Here is a 21,440-nt window from a genome sequence, read left to right as displayed (position 1 = left end):
GCTTGTGAGCAGAAGGCATTTTGTTTAACAGCGTAAGTGCTGAGCACGTAACATTTGCTTTCCCTACTTTCTGTTCAGGGAGTTAAATCTCGTTTTTGACCACAGAACTTACTCATGCACCTGTCAACAGAGAATTCTCCCCGATGCCAGAGGGAAACACTCCCAGTGGTATTTTACAATATAACGCAGAATTGATCACCTGCCTGTTTTATTTGGAGTGTTAGAATTCTACCCTGCTATCTCATTAACTAATACAGAAGCTTAGAGCTTAAAAGATTTTCTGAAAATTCACTGATAAAATCCAGTTATTTGGATTTCAGGATTTAAATTAAGTATCTATTAGCAATTAGGTGTAGAGATATGTAGCAATTGCTTTGAATTTCAGTTGATAGACCAAATATTTAAAGGTCTCTATCCTAAAAATTGTTTCAGTTGTCCCAGATTATTATGATGTTATAGGTAAATGAGTTATGCAATGTATGGATTCTCTTTTTTACTTCTCTGTTGTGTCACAGTAGGATGTTGAATTTCTGGAAATCATCCACCATGTTTGTTTATTTCAGCAAATACAGCCTGAGTATTACTACCACAAAATCTAAATGTTCCAATATTTAAAATTTTGAGCACTGACATGCCACAAGTGGAAAATTACACACTTGACCTTATATGACATGACATAGTCATATTTTATTGCATAAAATAACCCTAATATTATGTGTAACCAGACTATAAAACATAAATGAACTCACCTTAGACTAGGACCCTATCCCATAGATATCTCATGATGTATGTGCAAATATTCAGAAAGAGGAAAATTCAGATTCAAAACCGTTTCTCATCCCAGATATTTTGGTAGGAGACATCCAGTGTGCATGTGATGTTGTACATATAAGGCCTTGTAATGCTTGTGAGAAACACTGAAGAAGGCAGAGAAGGCCCCTATCACGGTTGAACTCCCAAGTTGGCAGGGAAGTGAAAAGTACAGGCTATAGTGGTAAGTGCGATAGAGAAAAAAAAGTCACTGTTTTGAAAAGGCATGTCAGAGGTGGCAAGCAGGGTGAATGGTGTCTCTACAGTGATCTCCCTTGAGAATGAGCTCATTGAACTGACCCTGACCCGTCAGAACCGCTGCCTGAAGGTCTGAATAGGAGCCTGGGGCTTCTAAATGTCTTCAGTCTGATACAGGACTCCGTTCCACATCTTGCAGATGAGCTGTTTTCTCAGTGTTCATTTTTGAAATCACTTATTTGGACTTCATGATGCATTTCATGCAGGGAATAATGTGCTAAGAGCAAGAACAATGCAGATCTAAAAGCAACTCTAATCATAGAGGTCTTTGTAATATTGGGCTAATAGGTAAAATGTAGATGTGGCACAACTGGGCCGAGTTGGAGGAAAAGATTGTTATTCTCAGGGAAATAGGATGCCAGTCACATACAGGCAGTTTCCAAAATGAGGATGATGTTTGAGGGAATGAGAAAGTGGTTTGCTTTATATTTAGAGTAGTGTCAGTAAGTGGTTGTAACTTTCCTGAAACTGTCATTGAGCCCAGTTCTGAAACTTGAAGTGTACTTGCCATGTAATAGAGGATACTGAAGGATATGAATCGTTTAGAGTTTGTTTTTTTCTATGGGACAAAATATATTTCATACCTTTTTGCTAGTTTGTTAAATTTACCATGTGATAGATATTCTTAATGGCTTGTGAATGTTACAGGGAAGAGTATGCATCAAAGAAATTGTTTCCAGAGGTTGAGCAAAGCTGAACAGGGCCTTCCTGGTCAGCTTTCATTTTTAAGATGAAACTGGGCACATGTCAAATGTAGCCACCATTGACTATGAAGGCAACAGTATCATCTTGCTTATTCTAACACTGAAAGAAGTACCATCCTCTGGGCTTTGTGCAGAGTCAGGCACTTTATGTTACTATTGAAGATTATATTACTAGTGGATGACTAAGGTATTTCATGTCACTTTTTGGAATATTGGTGTTTTCTAGATGATTTACTGATTGTTAAATAGGATTTATATAATTTTTAGGTTTAGAAATGAATCCAGTATACAATTTAAAAACTTTCCATTTTCTGATGATTGTCTGAATTGCTTTTCAAGATGTGTGTTATCAGTAACATTTTTAAAGCTGTGCCTGATTTTGGTAGCCAAAATTTCGTTAAAGGAAGTGCTTGTACTGACAGCTGAGCCGGTCTTATATTTTCATGTTGTGTTTCTGTTGGCAGTGGTGTGTGGTCTGTGAATTTTCAGGTGCAGAAAATAACATTTGATTTTTGAAGCCCATTTTTAAGATGAAACTGGGCACATGTCAAATGTAGCCACCATTGAATATGAAGGCAACAGTATCATCTTGCTTATTCTAACACTTGGAAGTAGGTTAACAAATAGCCGTCATGGAGAGTTTCACAAGTGATTACAGCTCCAACACCTGTATTTGTAAACTGTGCTCTGCATGCAAAGACATAAATAATGTAAACGTATACTTTGAAAATGTTTTTTTCTGAGTTCATGATCACTTTCAGGAAGTAGCTATGAAAAGTTGGGACCAGATGTGTGGATGATTAGAGTGGTTGGTTATAATTTCTGCCTTATGGACTTATGGTAGTCTTTGTTGTCAAGTTGAATTTGAACATTGGCACCCAAGATAAGTTGTGTATTGCTCATGTTTTGTATAGCAGTATCAACTTTCCATGCTTTATAGCAACAAAAACCTATTTGATCATTTAAAATCCCAGAGCTTTTCTGCAATTGTGTTTTAAAGCCATTGGGAGAATGATTAAACATAAAGAGAATCCTAAAGCTGAGATTAGCTATTGGTACCTTCCAATGTGACATCTGATTTCATACTTGATTATAATTCCTAAAAGCATGTAATTTTTCTCACTGACTTTTACTAGGGGAGCAAATAGCTAAGTTGGGATTCAATGGTCAGCTACAATTAGAACTGACATGAGCATTTCAGTTTCTGCACTTGTGCCATTTATCTTTTATCTTCCCCTAATCCTTTCCTCTTGCTTCAAAGACTGTGTCCAGGTGAAGCCCCCTGCCATGCTGTTGGCTCACCCAAGGTCAGATCTGGGGCCTGTGCCTTTTGTCTTCTTGTTAAATTCCAGCACCTTGGCTTGGCTTCCTTAAGCCATACAGGGAAAACTCTCTCATTATTTATCTTCACATCCAAAAATGTTTAGGAATTTAGAAAAACAGTGTTCTGTGGCTGTAAATACTTTAGTTTGCCTGATTAATTTCTGATCCTGTTTCTTGTTCTTCTACTCTTCCATGTAGCATGGGAAAATACAGTTTCTATAACATATTTATAGACAGTAAATTTAAAAAGGGGGGGAGCAAATGCTTATGTTTTATAAAATATGAGAGATCTCCTTTTCTACAACATACACTTAATACAAATTTCCTAGTGCTTGGTGTGCTGAGGTTAGAGCCTGCCAGACCCTGTACTGAGCTCTTGATGTACATCATTTAATTAGCATGACACTGAGAGACAGTTATTTTATTTTCCAGATAAAACCATGGCCCTAAGAGCTTAATTAATTTTTTTATTGTCAAACAATTGTCTAATCAGTTAGAAATCCTTAGCGAGTATTTGGTAAACATGTGCTATAAGGTAGTGTAAATACAGGAAATGGAATTGAAATGTAAGTTGATTTTGGTACAAAAATGTAAAATCTGTGCATATAGAAAGCTTTCAGCAAGATCACAGAAAATGTATTTTATGAAAATCCTAAAGAGATTACAAAAATGTTTTACAAGAAAATAAGGCTTTTACTTCTGTCTGCCATGAGCCTTTGGAAGTGCGCTTCTATGTGGCGAGTGCTGTGTGCAGCCCTTCACAGCTCCCACCCGGAGGGCTGTGTGTTTGCCTTCCTTTGGGAAAGCTGGTGAAGGTTGTCTTCACAAAAACAAACTCAAGCCTCTTAAGTCAGCTGGGCTACACCGCAATTTCCAGTCTCTGAAGGTAGGAATAGGAGTGTGCCTCTATGCTGCTAGCACCAACTATTTTGTTAGGACGTAAATTTGTTTCTTAATCTTGTTCAGTTATTTTTAATTGAGTCATGATTTGAATAGTACAGTTAGCTTTACTTCTTTGTGAAACTTTGTAGGTTATCGCTCCTTGGAATCTGAGGCTAGGAACTGATGTGTGTATGTCGCAGCATATTTGGATTGGGAAAAAATTGTCAACATAGTAAGCAAATTAATCTTGTGCATGGTGGAATTCTTGACTAAGCTTAGTCCCTAAGCAACATGAAGTGGAGAGCCAGAAGGCTAGGATACTACCCTGTGTCACACCTGGACATCACAATACAAACACATTTTGCATTGGTGATACCTGAAACTCAAGTACAAAAACAATACATCTCTCTGAACAAAATGTATAAGTAGGTATAAATCTTTCATAAGTCAGAGTTCTCTTGGAAGTTGCAAATAAATCCTAGAATGAATGAGAATTAGAAGACATAACAGGAACTAATTTTCTTTATTTTTTAAAAAGATTATTATTTGAAAGAGAGAGAAAGAGAGAAATCAAGAGAGAAAGCGCTTCCATCTGCTGGTTCACACCCAAAATGGTTGCAATGGCCAGGGCTGGGCCAGACTGAAGACTGAAGCCAAGAATCTAGAGCTTCTTACAGGCCTCCCCTGTGGATATATAATCCCAGGCACTTGGGCCATCTTCTGGTGCTTTCACTGGTGCGTTAGCAGGGAGCTGAATCAGAAGAGGGGCATCCTAGTCTCTAAGCAATTCCAGTATGGAATCCCAGCACTGCAGATGGTTGTTCCACCCACTGTGCCATAGCGCCAGTCCCTAGTTTGTTTTAATAGTACTACAATTTAAAATATCATATTCTTCTCCTCTCACAAATGAAATAAAGTACTACATATCAAGTGAGGGCGTTGTTTTTCAAATAGAGTGAAATTAACTTAGTGTAAGTTACAGGCCTTTCAGTAAATATTATTCTGAGTTTTATAACAATCGTCAAAGAACTCTTAGTGTAAAGTTGTGGCATTTACATGATCCAGTTTGACTTGGGTTTGTCAAAGTATCCAAAATGGTGTGCTGTGCTTGCCAGACAATTAGCTAGTCTTCTCATTTAGATGCTTTTTGTGTTTTAAAATTTAAAAATGTTAGTTGTGTTTTAAAATTTTTCCTTCTTAATATTGGAAGTTTCCCAAATAATTAGAATTGCAGTAGTAAATGAGCACGACAGGGCTCTTTTAGTTTTTAAGATGTGGTAGGAAGATTCAGAAATGATGTGAAAAAGCTTGGAATTTTCAATGTTGTATGCAGAACACAAATTTTTAAGTTCTGTAAAGAAAAATTATTGGGAAGTATCATTTCTAAAAATGTAGATTCAGCTGTTTCCCATTAAAAGGGGTTTAGGTAACTTACGTTTATCAGATTTTTTTTTTTTACCCTTGCTCCAGTCTGTGAAATCTCTTTTCCACTTCTTCTTTACCTGAATATTTAACTCACCAAGCCATCCTGTCCCTTCGTGTGCTCTTCTGCTGTCAGGACATTGATGACTTGTGCTACTTTTGCTAGACCCCTCAGCTCCCTGAAACATCACCAGGCTCCTTAAATATTTGTCTTTTGCCTTGACATTTCAGCCTCAGGTGACTGTCCATAGTCGCCAAACCATCTGTGTCTTCAGTCTGGTTTTCAGGCTATTTGCTTTACTACAGCAGCAACAACAACAACAAATCGGTGTAACTATAGTGGTTGATCATACTACAAACGTATGAGTTCAGGTCTCAGATGGACTCTCCGCACTGGTTCCCGGTCTTTTTGTCTTTATCTCCAGTCACTTTCTTTATTTTTCCCAGTTGTTCCCAAGTCACATTTCCTTTATGAAATTCCAAACTGTTCCTTTTCACCCCTAGTCTATGCACACCTTCCATGACAGATTTGGGCTGTGTTTCAATTCTCTTGGGCCCATTTCCCCTACCTGACACCACGTATTTTATATTTAAAAAGTAGATATCTATAGCTTGTATGTTGTCCTACATGAAGCACAATGCAGTTCACCTGTCATTTTAATGATAGAACAATGCCTCATGCCTCTCAAGTCCACATCTGCTGTCCCGCCAAAAATGACCCAGCAAACATCACTGCTGATCTGAGTTTAAGTTTAATGGTCTTTCAGGCTTCCAGAATGTTGGCCATATTCTGTAGTAAAGGGCAGTTGATCATGGTCTTGATCTTGACCTTCTTTTGATCTGTGGCTCCTCATCTTCCTGCTGCTCCTCCTCTCTGGTTATCTTCTGCTCTTCACTTGCGAGTTTTCTGGAGCGCAGTACTGTTTCTTCTGCCTTTCTAGTTTGTAAAGTCTGCCTAGGCAGTCTCTGTTACTCTTGCCTTTTTCTTGTAGATGTCACAGGTGAGCTCCAGATGTGTTATTTTGCATTTGCTCTATCACCTCAGATTTCAGCTTTTAATGTGCTGAACTCAATGCTTTATCTCTTATCTCTAAGATATTAGCTCCACCTTCCTTCTCTTTTTTTGGCTTATTAAACTGTAAAAGCTAGGAATCTCAAATTCATTTTATTTCTTACAGTCTAAGTTTTCCAATTACACTTCATCTGCTTTACACTTCATCTTTAGATTCCCTCTGCACCTGGGGTAGTCCACAGTTTTAGCTTAATAAATGTTTAATTTTATTTCACACCAAACTATAGACAAGTAGAATAGTAGATTCTAAGGGACACATCTATCTTCAACTTTGATGTATATATTAATATTTAGGTCTACTGGAAAGATACTTGGGAATTTATGATGCCCTAAGGCTGAATTTTTTTCTGAGGTGTAAAGTATGCTATTAGAGTCATAGTATTTCAATTCATGATTTTGACCTTGTTCATTATAAGTGAAGTGGGCAACTTGAGTCTCAAAGACCCATATAGCTGGAAATATTAGCCTGGATCTAGAATTCAATAATCATTGATTGCTCAGTCCAAAACAGTTGTTGTTGACATCTTTTCCTGAAAATGAAATCAGTTATCTTTGCCTATGTATTACCATTAACAGATCTGCTTTTTGGACTAGAAAAATAAGTTGAAGTACACTGGCATATTGAAAATATGAAAAATAAAGTTTTTCATTGACCTCAGAATGTTGATCTAATGAATCATAAGGTACATCGGTGGATTGTTGGTAGAGAAAGAATAACGGAGATATAATTGATTCTAAATAGTAGCTGTAACCACTTTAAATTTAGCATCAGAGAAAATTGTCTTTCTCATAGGACGGAAACTTTTTCACTTAGAAAAGTTATTTATTCACTGCACTGATTACAATGTACATGTTCTTGTAATTTTGGTTTATTTTTCTGTAATAAATCCCTAGGACTGTCTTTTCATAGAGAAAAAAATTAAGTATGAGAGCTTTACATTTAGGGAGGAACAATTCAGATTATATGGTTGTGAAGGATTGTTCAACTATGTGCTTTTATAGCACCTATTTCAAATTCAAAGACATGTTTAACTAGTAATGAAAAAGAAGTTCATGCTCCAGCTATGGCGAATCAATTATAAGCCATTGTTTATTTCTTCAGTAAGGTTTATATATGATAATTTTGATAACAAGCACTGCAGTAGTTGTAGTTTCATTTCACTTTATAATTTTTGCAATCCTTTAACATAGATTTCTTTATGTTCCTTGAAGCAGCTTTGTAAGTTGATAAATCAACTTACATTTCCCATTTCACAGATGAGAAAACAAAAGCACTGGGAAGTCCAATGGCTTCTTCAGTGTCACATCACTCATTCACTAGTGAGTCACAGTCCCTTCTTGATTTCTGCTTCCAAATTTGAAGGGTTTTTCTCTTCTGAGTGGTTGGACTTTGAGGTCTTTGAGCCACATCCTGCATGTTATTAATCCTGTGCCTAAAACATAGCATATGCTCACAGTAAATGTTTAAAATAGTCTAGTCCAAGCTAAGGCCAAGTTAGAACTAACAACCTTTCTCATAAAGAATCCTAGCACTCAAATGTTATAATTTTAGCCAGCTTAATTGAATTATGCTGTGAACATGAATATTTTGAAACTGCATTTTTAAAGCTCTTTAAATAAAATCATTGAAGTTGTCTTGGAAAACATAACGGGAAGAAGGTTAATGTTTTATTAATAGTTCTTGGAGTTAATTCTGTTGTATGGATTGTTTGTTGCTGTGTGACAAATTGTTCACAAAATTTAGCAGCTGAAAACAGCAAATATTTCTTTAACAGTTTCTATGAGAAATCTTGGAGTAGCTTAGCTGGGTCTTTTGGCTCACCATTTTACAGAAGTCTGTGATCAAAATGTGGGCTTGGATTTCAATAAACGAGACTGGACTGGAGTGAAATTCTTTTGCAGGTGCACTTGGGTGGCTGCAGGCACCTCTCAGGTCCTTACTGGCTATTGGTAAGAAAGGAGACATCAGGATTTTGTTTTTGTTTTTGCTGTATGGCCCTCTCCTTTGGTCAGCTCACGCAAGGCTGTTCATGATCCTCAGAGCAAGGTGAGAAGACAGAAAAAAAATTGAAGATTTACATCATGAGATGTCTTTTTAGGGGCAGAGTGGTAAGAAAACTAGAATTCTGGAATTTATGCTGTGGAATTTTTTAAGCAACAATAAATGTGTGTCCATTGAATGCAAGTCTCCTAAACTTTTTCTGTGTGTAACCTTTCATTATTAGAGCACATCCCTAGGGCTAAATCTAGTTAATCTAACTGAAGTTCTAGCATGAAAATGAAGCCTCATTGATGTGTTGACTCACAGAAACTACAGGTGTGTGTGCATAGATAGTAGTTGGGCTCAGCTGGGGCCACTTGGGGGTCAACTACCCAAGGTCACTCGTGCGTAAAATTAAGCTAATATGCTGCAGCTAATATCCCTGCCACCCACTCCTGCCCCCGCTTTTAAATAGCTAATAGATTAGACCTGAAGGATTGGCTGCCAAAAAGAAATTAAAGTTACTGAATTGCTTTGTGATTAAATTAAACTTTATGGGGCTTGGTGTTGTGACACAGGGCATTAAGCTGCTGTGTGGGACATCCACATTCCCTATAGGAGTGCCTTGTGCAAAACCCAGATACTCTGCTCTTTGGATCCAGCTTTCTGCTGATGCTTACCGTGTGAAGCTGCAGTTGATGGCTCCAATTCTTGGGGCTCTGCTCCTGGTCCCTGGCTTTATTTTGTTCCAATTCTGGCTGTTGAGGGCATTTGAGGAGTGAATAAGAAGAGGCTTATTCCACCAAACGGTGGAAGATCTCTCCATTTTTGTCACGCCCTTTTGCACTTTCAAGTAGATGGAAACAAATGAACATTAAAAGTTGTGTGTCAGTATCACAACCAAAGATCATTTGTGAATGCTTAGTATATAGCTTTCCATCCTGTGATTTGTGCTGGGCACTTCCTGGAGGCTGATTCTGTACATTATTGTGGGCTCATGTTTTGTCCTGTGAGTTTCCACAGGAGTCAATGTGTCCCAAGGCTCTCACCACATCTCTTCATCCTGGCCCAGTGTCGGCCAATTTAAGCATTTGGGTAGTGAACCAGTAAATAGGATCTGTTTATCTGTGTGCCTCTAAAATAAATAAGATTTTAAAAATCTGTCTTCAGATGTGAAAATGAGGTAAGCCAAAACTTAAAAGTTCGGAATAGTCTTGCTGTACTCTGGGCGGGGCAGATCTCACTAGCAACTTTCTGTTTGCTTCTGGGAGACATGAACAAACCAGCTGACTCTGTATATAAAAGAGAGAGCCTGGCTGAGAAAACAGAAGCTGTGCAGTTAAGAGGAGACTTTGCAGAAAAACTAGAGTGGAGCTTGGAGCTACAGTGATGGAACCATATGTGAACACCAAGAACCTGTTTGAGTGGCCTTCACAAAGAAAACTAAGACCAACAAGCAGCTTTAGAGGAAGTTTTAGTTTTTTCCCTCTTTTTTTAATTTTTCTGTGATTATTATTCATAATGATAGAGAAGGAATTATGTATAGAGAATTAGAATAAAAGATGCTGGATTCTATGTATGGTACATGCTTGCAATGAAAGCATCTTGACTGGATTTGAACTGCAATACTGCAACAAGGTGGAGGAATCCACCATGGGGGGAGGGTACAGGGAGGGGTTGAGGGAATCCCAGAGCCTATGAAACTGTGTCATAAAATGAAATGTAATTAATTTAAAAATATTAACTGTATTAAATTATATATAAGTAATTAAAAAATAGTTTATTATGTGTTAACTCTGTAAAACTGGTGAAAGCTGGTATAGTCACTGTGAGCATAGATATCTGAGTAAAGGGAATCTGACTTTGTATGTTGAATTAAACCACCTGCAATGATATGACTTCATGTCTGATTCTCAGTGTCATCTCCAAAAGGAAAATAACAACAGTATCTGTCTCATAGGATTGCATTTGAATATAAAATGAGATGGTACATTGAAAGTGGCTAATATATTCCCTTGCTCATAACAGATGATTAATGTTTTTGGGGAAGATTGTGAGATTAGAAAAAGACTTATAAATTAGTGATGTATGCTAAGTATGCATCATATTTGTGGTCTTTTATGTTCAACCTTCATACTTTTCATGCTACGTAGTTATCTACTTAAAACTTTTTAAAAATGTTTATTTAATTATTTTTATTGTAAACACAGATATACAGAGAGGAGAGACAAAAACATCTTCCATCTGCTGGTTCACTCCCTACATGACTGCAAAGGCTGATCTGAAGTGAGAAGCCAGGAGCTTCTTCCGGGCCTCCCACGTGGATGCAGGGTCCCAAGGCTTTGGGCCGTCCTCGACCTCTTTCCCAGGCCACGAGCAGGGAGCTGGATAGAAGTGGAACAGCTGGCACATGAACTGGTGCCCGTATGGGGTCCCGGAACATGCAAGCTGAGAACTGTAGCCTTTATGCTACTGCACTGGTTGCCCTATTGTTAAAAAATAAATTAGAAGGACAAGTGTTATACAGCAAGTTAAGCCACCATTTGCAATATAGGAATACCACATAAGCATATGTTCAAGTTCTGGCTGCTATGTTTTTGATCCACTCCCTGGGAAAGCAGCAAAAGGTGACCCAGGTACTTGGCCCTGCCACCTGTGTGGGAGGTTCTGGTCTCCTGGCTTCAGTCTGACCCAAATCTAGCTGTTGCAACCACTTAGGGGAGTAAACCAGGGGATAGGAGATTTCACTATCTTTGTGTGTATGTGTTTGTATCACTCTGCCTTACAAATCTCTACAGAATAACAAAATAGGGGAAATACTGACTTAAATTAGAGATCTCATACATTTCTCCTTATGCCCATCTATCTTTCTTTGTATAAGTTAACAATTATATGGAAAGTCAACAGCATTTCTGTTCCACTGTTAACCTTGATGGTCTTGCAACAGGAATGAATTAAAAGAGAATGTACTTTGCAATGTATAATTAATGACCCCATATTTCCGTATCTTATTTTTACTATGTATTAGAAATTTGTAAAGAATGCTATGAAAATAAAGTTCAAAATATTTTTGCCAAGTCAAACATAACTATTCAAATTAAGTTTATTTTAAAAAATATTTATTTTTGTTTGAAAGGCAGATGTACAGGGAGAAGGAGAGACAGAGAAAGATCTTTCATCTGCTGATTTCTCCCCAAATGGCCACAATGGCCGGAGCTAAGCCAATGTGAAGCCAGGAGCTAGAAATTTTTTCTGAGTCTCCCAAGTTGTTGCGGAGGTCCAGGAACATGAGCTCTCCTCCTCTGCTTTCCCAAACCATGGGCAGGAAGTGGAGCAGGCGGGACTAGAACCAGTGCCCTTATGGAATGCAAGCACTGCAAGAAGATTAGTCTGTTGAGCTGCCATGCTGGCTCCCCAAATGTAGGTTTCCTTTTTTTTCTTTTTGAAGATTTATTTTTTTTTATTGGAAAGGCAGATATACAGAGAGGAAAGACAGGAAGATCTTCCATCCGCTGATTCATACCCCAAGTGACCGCAATGGCCAGAAGCTGAACCAATCCAAAGCCAGGAGCTGGAGCCTCTTCCAGGTCTCCCACGCGGATGCAGGGTCCCAAGGCTTTGGGCCATCCTCTGCCGCTGTCCCAGGCCACAAGCAGGGAGCTGGATGGGAAACAGGGCTTCCAGGATTAGAACTGACACCCACATAGAATATCAGTGCGTGCAAGGCGAGGACTTTAGCCACTAGGCTATCTTGTCCAGTCCCAAATGTATGCTTCTTAAATTTGTTTGAGCTTGAACTCAAAATACTGTTTTTAAGCACAGTAGGGCATGAATGATTGCTTAGACTCACTTGAATGACCATAGCTGCTTATGTGCCCGGAATTACTTAACAAAACTGTAGCTGAGGTGTTGGCCATGATTCTTTTTTTTTTTTTTTAAGATTTACTTATTTATTTGAGAGTCAGAATCAGAGTAAGGGAGAGACACACAGAGAAAAGACTCTTGTATCCAGTAGCTCATTGTCCAGATGACTGCAGTGGCCAGCAGTGGGCCATCACCTGCTTCTTTACCAACTCATGGCAGGGAACTGGACCCAGATTGAATGTTGGCATCACAGGCAAGGCTTTACCCGCTGTATCACAATGCTGGCTTGTGATATGAATCTTTTACCTGGTTTATAATATTTGTCAAGAACATTGCTAAGATATGAAGACTTTTTATTAAAAGAGATGATATTGGCAAGGTCATCTCACTGGATGTTGAGTAACTCCTGACCTGTACACATAGCTCTTTCACTTACAAATTGTTAACACTAGGAAAATTCTGGTACCCATTAAAAATAATCTTGGTCCAGTAGGCTCATTTTCCTCAGATATGAATAAGCAAGACTACCAAATGACACACAGAAATTAACTACTTGTTTCTATACATAGTAATGATTAAGAAATAGCACATCAGTGTATTCATTTTCCCTTCATTTGAGATGTATTGCAACATACTATTAATTCAAAGGAGCAATATTGCCCCTTGGTTAAAAATCTCAGATTCTAGAGCAAGAATTAATTGGAATCCTGGCACCTCTACTTAATTGATTTTTAACCTTGTCAAAGGATATTAACTTTCATAGGCATTTCTAGTTTACCTCCTATGAAATGTGAATAACTGTTATACCTATTGTCCCTTGTGCAGTTAAATTAGACCAGTAGGAACACCTTTATCACAGAGATTGCCCCATGGTAAGCAGTAAAGAATAACTCTCATTATTAATATGAAATGGTTTATGCAGCAAACGCTCACGGTTCTGAGTCCAGCTTTAACAAGCCCTGTAATTTGGAACTAAATATCTTGGAGAACTATGCCTTTCATTTCTTAATAGTAAAGTGAAAGAAATTGGATAATCATTAATATTATTTCCAGCTTTAGAGCGCTGTCCTGGGTAGCAGCAGTATTTAAAGCTCAAAGGAATTAAAAAATAAGCCTCCAGCATTCAGAACTGGTAGTGAACAAATACTGCTATAGGCAAGGGAAAAGACTGCTTTTTTTCCCCACCACTATTTCCCCAGCAATTTCATTGATTCCAGTTCCAGGAAGAGTGTAACACAGGAAATTAACACTTGCTATTGTGTGAACATTAATGGCTCTGAAGTGTCATCTTTAGTATAGCACTCCATTATCGGGCTGGGAAATCCCATAATAGATTGCTTTTGCATACTTCTGAAGTTTATATAAATGAAGTGATACACATCTAGCAAGTAGTTATGTCTGTGGGATGTATTCCTTGGAATGTAGTCATACGTTTGCATTTAGTGATCTCACCAGATTTTTAAAATGAGTGTACCATTGTACACACCATTCCCCCCTCAAAGGAAAACAATTCTGTTTCTGTTTCTCTATTTAAAAGCGTTATTTTCCAGTAGGCTACTGTTTCAAATTAGATTACACAGATTTCTTCTTCTGATACCTGTATCCTCTCCAGGGTAGGAATTCACTCTAGTTTGAGATGGATAGATCGTAAGTTTACCAACTTTGCACCATTGCGTTACATAATTGTTATTAGTGTTCCTTTCACTTTCCGATTGTCCTAAGAGTGACGAAAGTGTTCTAAAGTTTCATTTCTTCAAACAGACTTGACCTCCATTCCTATCAGTAGTTGCCTCCCATACAGTCTTTTACACAATTTTGAATTTTATTTTCACTATTATCATCCATTGAAATTACTGGTTTGTTTATTGTTCCCCCTCAAACACTTGAACATAATGAATCTCCTTTGCCTTGTTAAACATATTCTCAGTGAGTGGTAAATGTCTGATAGATGTTAATGGATAGAATAAATGGGTAAATGAGTGAATGAATGAATGAATGAATGAAAAGTTAATTACTAATCCGGGTTCCTTGATCATGTGATCGCTGTCGTCATGATCCCTGAGTTCCTTTGTTTTGTGGACCTAAATTTAGTATAAAGCATTTCTATCTCTAATGTTCTCTGCTACGGTACACCTGTGACATTGTGAGGGAGCATGCCCAGAGGTTCTTCTTGCATCCAAAAATTCACAAATACTGTAACAATTTTTTCCATAAAATGCAATCAAGCATAATTGAAAAATTCAAGTGACCTCTTAATATTTCTTTGAATATAGAACTAAAATCATTTAAACCATTAAAATAAATCCAGCCAGTAAAATAAATGCTGCACTACATTGCACAATAGTTTTGTTTTCTAAAGGTTCTTGTTACTCCCCTCAATGCCCTCTGACTTGGTAGATAGAGTTCAGCTTAATTTTTTTTAAAAAATTTATTTATTTTTATTACAAAGTCAGATATACAGAGAGGAGGAGAGACAGAGAGGAAGATCTTCTGTCCACTGATTCACTCCCCAAGTGAGCTGCAACAGGCCGGTGCGCACCGATCCGAAGCCGGGAACCAGGAACCTCTTCCGGGTCTCCCACACGGGTGCAGAGTCCCAAAGCTTTGGGCCGTCCTCGACTGCTTTCCCAGGCCACAAGCAGGGAGTTAGATGCAAAGTGGAGCTGCCGGGATTAGAACCAGCGCCCATATGTGATCCCGGGGCGTTCAAGGTGAGGACTTAAGCCACTAGGCCATGCTGCAGGGCCCGAGTTCAGCTTAATTTGAAGATCTGTCATATAGACTAAGAAGAGGAGAGTCAAACTGTCCTTGGGCAGTTATATCTGATTTTTCTTTTTCTTTTCTTTCTTTTTTAAAGGCATTTTCCATGTCATATTTTTTCTTTAAAATAGTTGTTCTTATTTGAAAGGTAGTTTTATACGGAGAAGGAGAGACGATCTTGCATCCACTGATTTACCTCCCCGAAGCTTGCCACAGCTGGAGTTGATCTGATCCAAAAGCCAGGAGCTTCCCTCTGGTCTCCCAGCTTGCTGCAGGGACCATCTTCTCTGGCCATCAGCAGGACGCTGGAGCAGAAGTGCAGCAGCTAGGACTGGAACTAGCACCTGCATAGGATGCTGGCACTGGAGTTAGAGGATTAGCTTGTCATGCCACCATGAGGTTTCCATATTTCCCTTTTTGAAGTTGATGTTAACAAAGGCATCGTATTTCAGCACCCTGTCTTCACGTTACAGCATTTCTGGGTTATTCCTCTTCTTTTCATGAATTCTGCTGTTTTGTAGAGGCAGAGTTGCCTCCCTAGTTGTGTGGTCCACAAATGTACTCTCCTTTCCATCTCAAATTACAAAGAGCTCTTCCTCAGTTTCTCCAGCTGGCTCTGGGTGGAGGTGAGCACACAGAGCTTCTACCTGGACAGTAGGTGCAACAGGTGCTGCTTTTAGGATTCTCATTTCGCTCTCCTTGTGTAGTCTCTGAGAATTGTGGAGCCGTTTACAGACAAACCAGAGCTTGGCTGGCTTTATTGAGTAGTAACAGGTAGTAACAGTAACTGAGGTCAGAGGAAGGAGGGCTTTGGATTCCATGTGACTTGGTCTGATTTGTAGGTTGTAGTGTTTTCATCTGCTACCAGTATCCCTTTAAGAGGGATCCTTAAGCTTGACTTGTTTTTCTTATTGGCAACGAGACTGTATTTATCCTTGAATATGCATGTGTTTGCACATATATGTGTGCTCACATGGATAATAAATTCCCAACAATGAAATAACGGGGTGAAAGGATGTTTATTTTAAATTTTCTTGAACACTACCAAGTTGCTCTCTAAAGAGGACAACATAAATTTATACGCCCATCCACTTTGTAGGAGAGTGACTGTATTCCAGTTACTGCCATGGCAGTTAATTAGAATTTTACTTTTACCTATCCATAGTCACTAAAAGTGTACTTCTTGGCTTCCCTTTTGCAGTAGTCTCTCCCCACTCCAAATCATAGTAATGTGGGTCCTACCCTAGCCTTCCTCCTCTCAGGGCTCCCAGATGGCTTTGCACTGTACATGCATTCCAACACATTTGATATATAGTTTAATTGTCTGTGTCCTTGTGTCACACTCTATTGGAAGCTTCTTTCTGCCAAAGCTAACCTGTTAGTTTCACATTTGCCCCCAGTGACTGGAACTTTGCTTAACACATCACAGGCAGTTATTAATATTTTGTAGATGAACAAGTAAATGACTTAATTCTGCTAGAATTATCCTGTAAAGTGTGTTCTTGTATTATCCGTGTTATAATTTAAATGACAGCAGGTGCTGTCAACAAAGTAATTTATTGGATTATAGGCTGTTGGCTGTTAGCACAGAGCAATTATGTGTTCTGTGTATATGGTTCAGGGTAGAAATAGTTCATTGGTTATTTCATTTTCAGTGCCCAAAGTAAGCATTTCTTTAAATATACAAGAACCTCAGTAAAACTGAATTGGACACCTATGTCGGTGACAGTAAATACAGCTAAAGCAGGTGTCTGTAGCTTTATCAGCTCTTTTTATTGTCTTGAAACTGAATAGTAATTTCTGAACTGTAGCTTTGGGCATCTGACTGTCCAGGTCAGTAGACCAATGACCAGAGCACTGCTTCATTTTGAGAATCTAAAGCTGTTATTTGAAAATGGACTTGGGCAGAAAAGTCTGTGCTAGATTGGGAAGATGACAGTGTTTCCTTGGTTGTGTTTTGCAAGGTGCTTGGGTCCCCAGAGATAACGACACATGTTCCTCTCCAAGGAAGTGAGCGTGTAAGAGGTCTTGAGACACCCTGCACTAAGGGCAATCTCTGTCCTATGTCTCAGTGGGTTTGACTGTGGAAAACTATTTTTTTTCCTTAGCAAAACCACAATCAATATGTCACAGAATACCAGTGTTCTTCAAAATGGAGTTGTAAAAATAGTAAATGCCATAGTTTTTGTTTTGTTTTGCTTTTAAAAGAAATTTTGTAGCAAGAGGCTACAAAATATATATTTTAAAGTAATTATTATTAAATATATACATTGTACCATTTTGTGTATTCATCAAATGAATGTTCACTATTTTGGTATGGGCTTATTTGTAGTCATTTGAATAGAAGTAGATCATGGATGAATTGAACATTTTTATTTAATGGTCTCATCCCTCATCAAGTGAATTCCAGGGCCTGATGAAAGATTAAAACTAACCTGAGAGTTCAGGAACTCTCAGGTTAAGGATGAAATTTGATATATGTAGTAAGTGATGATTTAAACAAAACAAAAGCAGCAACAACAACAAACCAGTTACAACATTTTCTGATACCTGGAATGGTGACAGTTACACTTTGAATTTTCTCTATGGTTTGTCATAGATGCGCACTGGTGACTGCTGTTTCATGCATTTTAAATTACGAAGATTTATTTAACAGACCTTCTGCATTAAAATTTCTTAAAAGGCCTTTGCCCTTTTGACAAGCTTGCATTTTTTAAGCTTCTCTAATGCACTCACAGTTCTTTTTCATATTCTCATTTCTCCCCCTGTTCACTGTGCTCCTTAAAAACCTCCACTAGGCTAGCAATTAAGGGGCTGAACACAGATGCATCCTTTAATTTAATTTCACATTCCATCATTTGAAACATGATCGAGAGTGCGCTGCTTTTGGCCTTCAGAGTGCTGGGAAATCAATATGTTAATTTGCCTTCATCTTTTCAAATCATCTTTGAGAGAGAGGCAGGGCTTCTTGAGTAGTGAGAGGTTCACACTGGGGAGAGGGCTGATGCTGTAAAAGCCACAGCCCCAAGTACCTGCATTTGTGTGCTGCACCCTTTGCTGATGGATTCTGTTCTGTTTGTAATTTGATTTGTACAGCTTTGAGCATTTTCCTGTGAAACGCATTGTGCATGTTGTGTGTGGTCATTAAGATGCCACAAACTCTAGAATCCTTGCACCGTTAATACATGGTGGCTGTTAAGGGACCAGTATTATCTCCTGCTACTCTTCTGTGCTACTGGGTGAGATTTCTATTGGTACAGAGCGTGGTAACATTGTTTTTTATCATCCATATCATTTTGTTGATTCATGTTCAGCTGGTGGTAAAATGCAGCTTCCTAGGGTTTTTCCTACCTGAGTTGTAACAAGGTTAGAACCACACCTCCCATATTGTCAAACCTGTGCAGTTAAAAATGTTTTGCGCTGGTGAAAGTAGATTCCTCTTACAGGCTTCATTCCTTTTGGCTTACCATCACTGGTCTTGGGGTTGCATGTTTTATCAAGCTTCATATACACACCATGGAATGCACCTTCACTCTGTTGTGTTTTTAGATTGTGTTAGTTTTATTCTTGTGTCTTTATACAGACTGTGGTGAGAAATATGAGCTGTATCAGCTTTAAGAGCTTCAGTTTTCAGAATGTTTTCACAAGTTATCACTGTTGAACCTCCCTGAAGCTTCAGGAGGTAGATTGAGTAAGATATGATCTTAATGATCTCCATTTCTATGGATTGAAAAATAGAAACAGTAAACTTGCTGCCTGGTCACACACTGTGTATGTGGTAACTCTGAATACTACTCTTCAAGCATTTGGTTTTGTCCTTTCTGAAATATACTATTCCTTATTGTTTGAGTGCAAATGCATGTTTTTACTTCCACCTTCCAGCACTATTCAGGTTTACTGTGAGCTCAGAGATTAACCACAGGAATTCTTGGATCACATCTTCATCTTTTCTGTGTTCTGATGTAAGTGAGCCATTTTAGTCTGGAAAGTTAAGTCCATTTACACCAAAGCAGTAAATGTAGCTTCATAGCTATCTGCCTAGTTAAGAGTTTCTATTTAGAGTCTTTAAAAGATTTAGTTATTTATTTGAAAGCCAGAGTTGTGCGTGCGCATGCGTACACACACACACACACACACACACACACACACACACACACACACAGATATTCCATCCACTGGTTCACTTCCCAAATGGCCAGGTGTCAGCAGCTTCATCCAGGTCCTCCATGTGGGTGCAGGGGCCCACATACTTAGCCCATATTCTGCTGCTTTCCTAAGTTAGTAGGGAGATGGATTGGAAGTGGAGCAGCCAAGACTCACCCTGGCTCCCATATGGCATGCCAGCATTGTAGGCTTATCTCATTATACTGCAATGCTGGCCCCTCATATATTCAATGTTTGAGACAGAGAGATAGAGAGCTCCCATCCGCCAGCATATACCCCAGTTGTCTATAGATGTGGAGGCTTAGCCAAGCTGAAGATGGAAGCCAGTAACTCATTCCAGGTCTCCAATGCTGGTGAAAGGGACTCAGATATTTGAACCATCACTGTTGTCTTTAGGGGTGAGCATTAGCAGAAATGTGGAATCAGGGGCAGAGCTGGGAGTCCAAGCCTGATTCTCAGGTATGGACTGAGGAGGTCCACATCAGCATGTTAACTGCTGGGTCAGATGATTGCCCAAATAAGGAAAAGGTTCGGTATATCTTTTGAAATACATTCAGCATTTGACTTACATTTGATACATTGAACATTGCAGCAATGAACCTCCATCCTCCTGAGAAGATGATGTGCTCTTCTTTGCTGTTGCCACGGCCTGATCAGCTTCTGAATTAGCTTCTGAATTTCTCCTGGACTGAGAGTAAATGAAGACTTAGTAGATTTTTAAGTGTCTTTCTATTTTCATTGAGCTGAAAGGCGTAGTGAAAGATTTAGAGATGGAGACTTTCCATTCTCACTGGTTCATTCCTCAAAGGGCAGCTATAACCAGGCCTGGGCCAGGCTGAAGCCAGGAGCCCAGAACTATAGCTGGGTCATTGAATTACATCAATATGAAATATTCTTCATGTAGGTGGCTGGGACTCAATCACCTGAACCACTATCTGCTGCCTCCCAGGGTCTATATGATAGCAAGGAACTAGATCAGAGTAGCTGAAACTAACTGTGCTTCACTATTGGAAATGAGCTTCCCAGGTGGCAACTGTTTTGTTGCAGCACCTGCCCAGATCAGTAACATGTAAAATGTCATTTCACATCTCTGCTTCCAAATCATACATTCTGTTGTATGTTCCCTGCCAGTAATAATTTTCAGGAATTCCTTTTCCTTTTAAACCTCTGTAAAGTATCAGCCTTTCAACAGTTTCTGGAAGGCTTTAGTCCACTTAGTCTAGGAAGTTCTCTTTTTGAAACTCTTCTGTTTGGAGGAATGTCTCCTCTTTTGTGCCTGTATGAGTCTCTTCCCACTGGTAATTCTGGGAGCGACCTTGTGCTCCAGTCTAATTTGGGTCTCTATCCAGTTTTCTAGAGTCATACTAATAGGAAAAATTCTATTTATGCTGTTGTCTGTCAAGGGCCTTAGAGCTCGGCTGCTCTGCGATCTCAAAACCAAAGCAGCTGTTTTAAAACAATGATGCTTTTCCATCTCCCGTCCCCAGAGCTCTGGCACGCGCCTTGGGGGAGGGGAGAATGTGCACTAACTCCAGCCCGCTGCCTTTATTGTTTTAGACCAAGCTTTGGAGTGGCGGCAGGCTATTCCCTTAGCACATGCTAGTCCCTTGGTGGTTTCTCTTCCTGCAGTCCGAGGCGTACCCCATTAACCTTTCAGACTGCCCAGCTGGGGATGAAATTTCCTGCTGACAGAATTCATGCTCTCAATCTTTGATCCCATCAATAACATTTCTTTTGTTTTCAGCAGTTTTCTTTTTTTTTTTTTTAAAGATTTTATTATTATTGGAAAGCCGGATATATACAGAGAGGAGGAGAGACAGAGACGAAGATCTTCCATCCGATGTTTCACTCCCCAAGTGAGCCGCAACGGGCCGGTGCACGCCGATCCTATGCCGGGAACCAGGAACCTCTTCCGGGTCTCCCACGCGGGTGCAGGGTCCCAAAGCATTGGGCCATCCTCGACTGCTTTCCCAGGCCACAAGCAGGGAGCTGGATGGGAAATGGAGCTGCCGGGATAAGAACCGGCGCCCATATGGGATCCCGGGGCATTCAAGGCGAGGACTTAAGCCGCTAGGCCACGCCGTCGGGCCCTGTTTTCAGCAGTTTTCTAAAGAATCCGGTTTATTTGAGGTTTTAGCTTCCTCCATTGTCCTAGTATCACACTTGAATGTTCTTTCTTATGAATTAATTATTTCATGTT

General features: G+C 39.2%; 1 protein-coding gene across 2 annotated transcripts in view; it reads left to right on the top strand.

The window, feature by feature from the left end:
• GRIP1 (glutamate receptor interacting protein 1) overlaps nt 1-21,440 on the top strand; it is a 606,928-nt gene that overhangs the window by 251,061 nt on the left and 334,427 nt on the right. The gene's annotated exons all lie outside the window — the stretch shown is intronic.

The sequence above is a fragment of the Ochotona princeps genome, chromosome 15 (assembly GCF_030435755.1).
Source record: "Ochotona princeps isolate mOchPri1 chromosome 15, mOchPri1.hap1, whole genome shotgun sequence".
Lineage (NCBI taxonomy): Eukaryota > Metazoa > Chordata > Mammalia > Lagomorpha > Ochotonidae > Ochotona > Ochotona princeps.
Note: the sequence above shows the minus strand (reverse complement) of the source record. Positions and strands in the feature narration are given on the sequence as shown.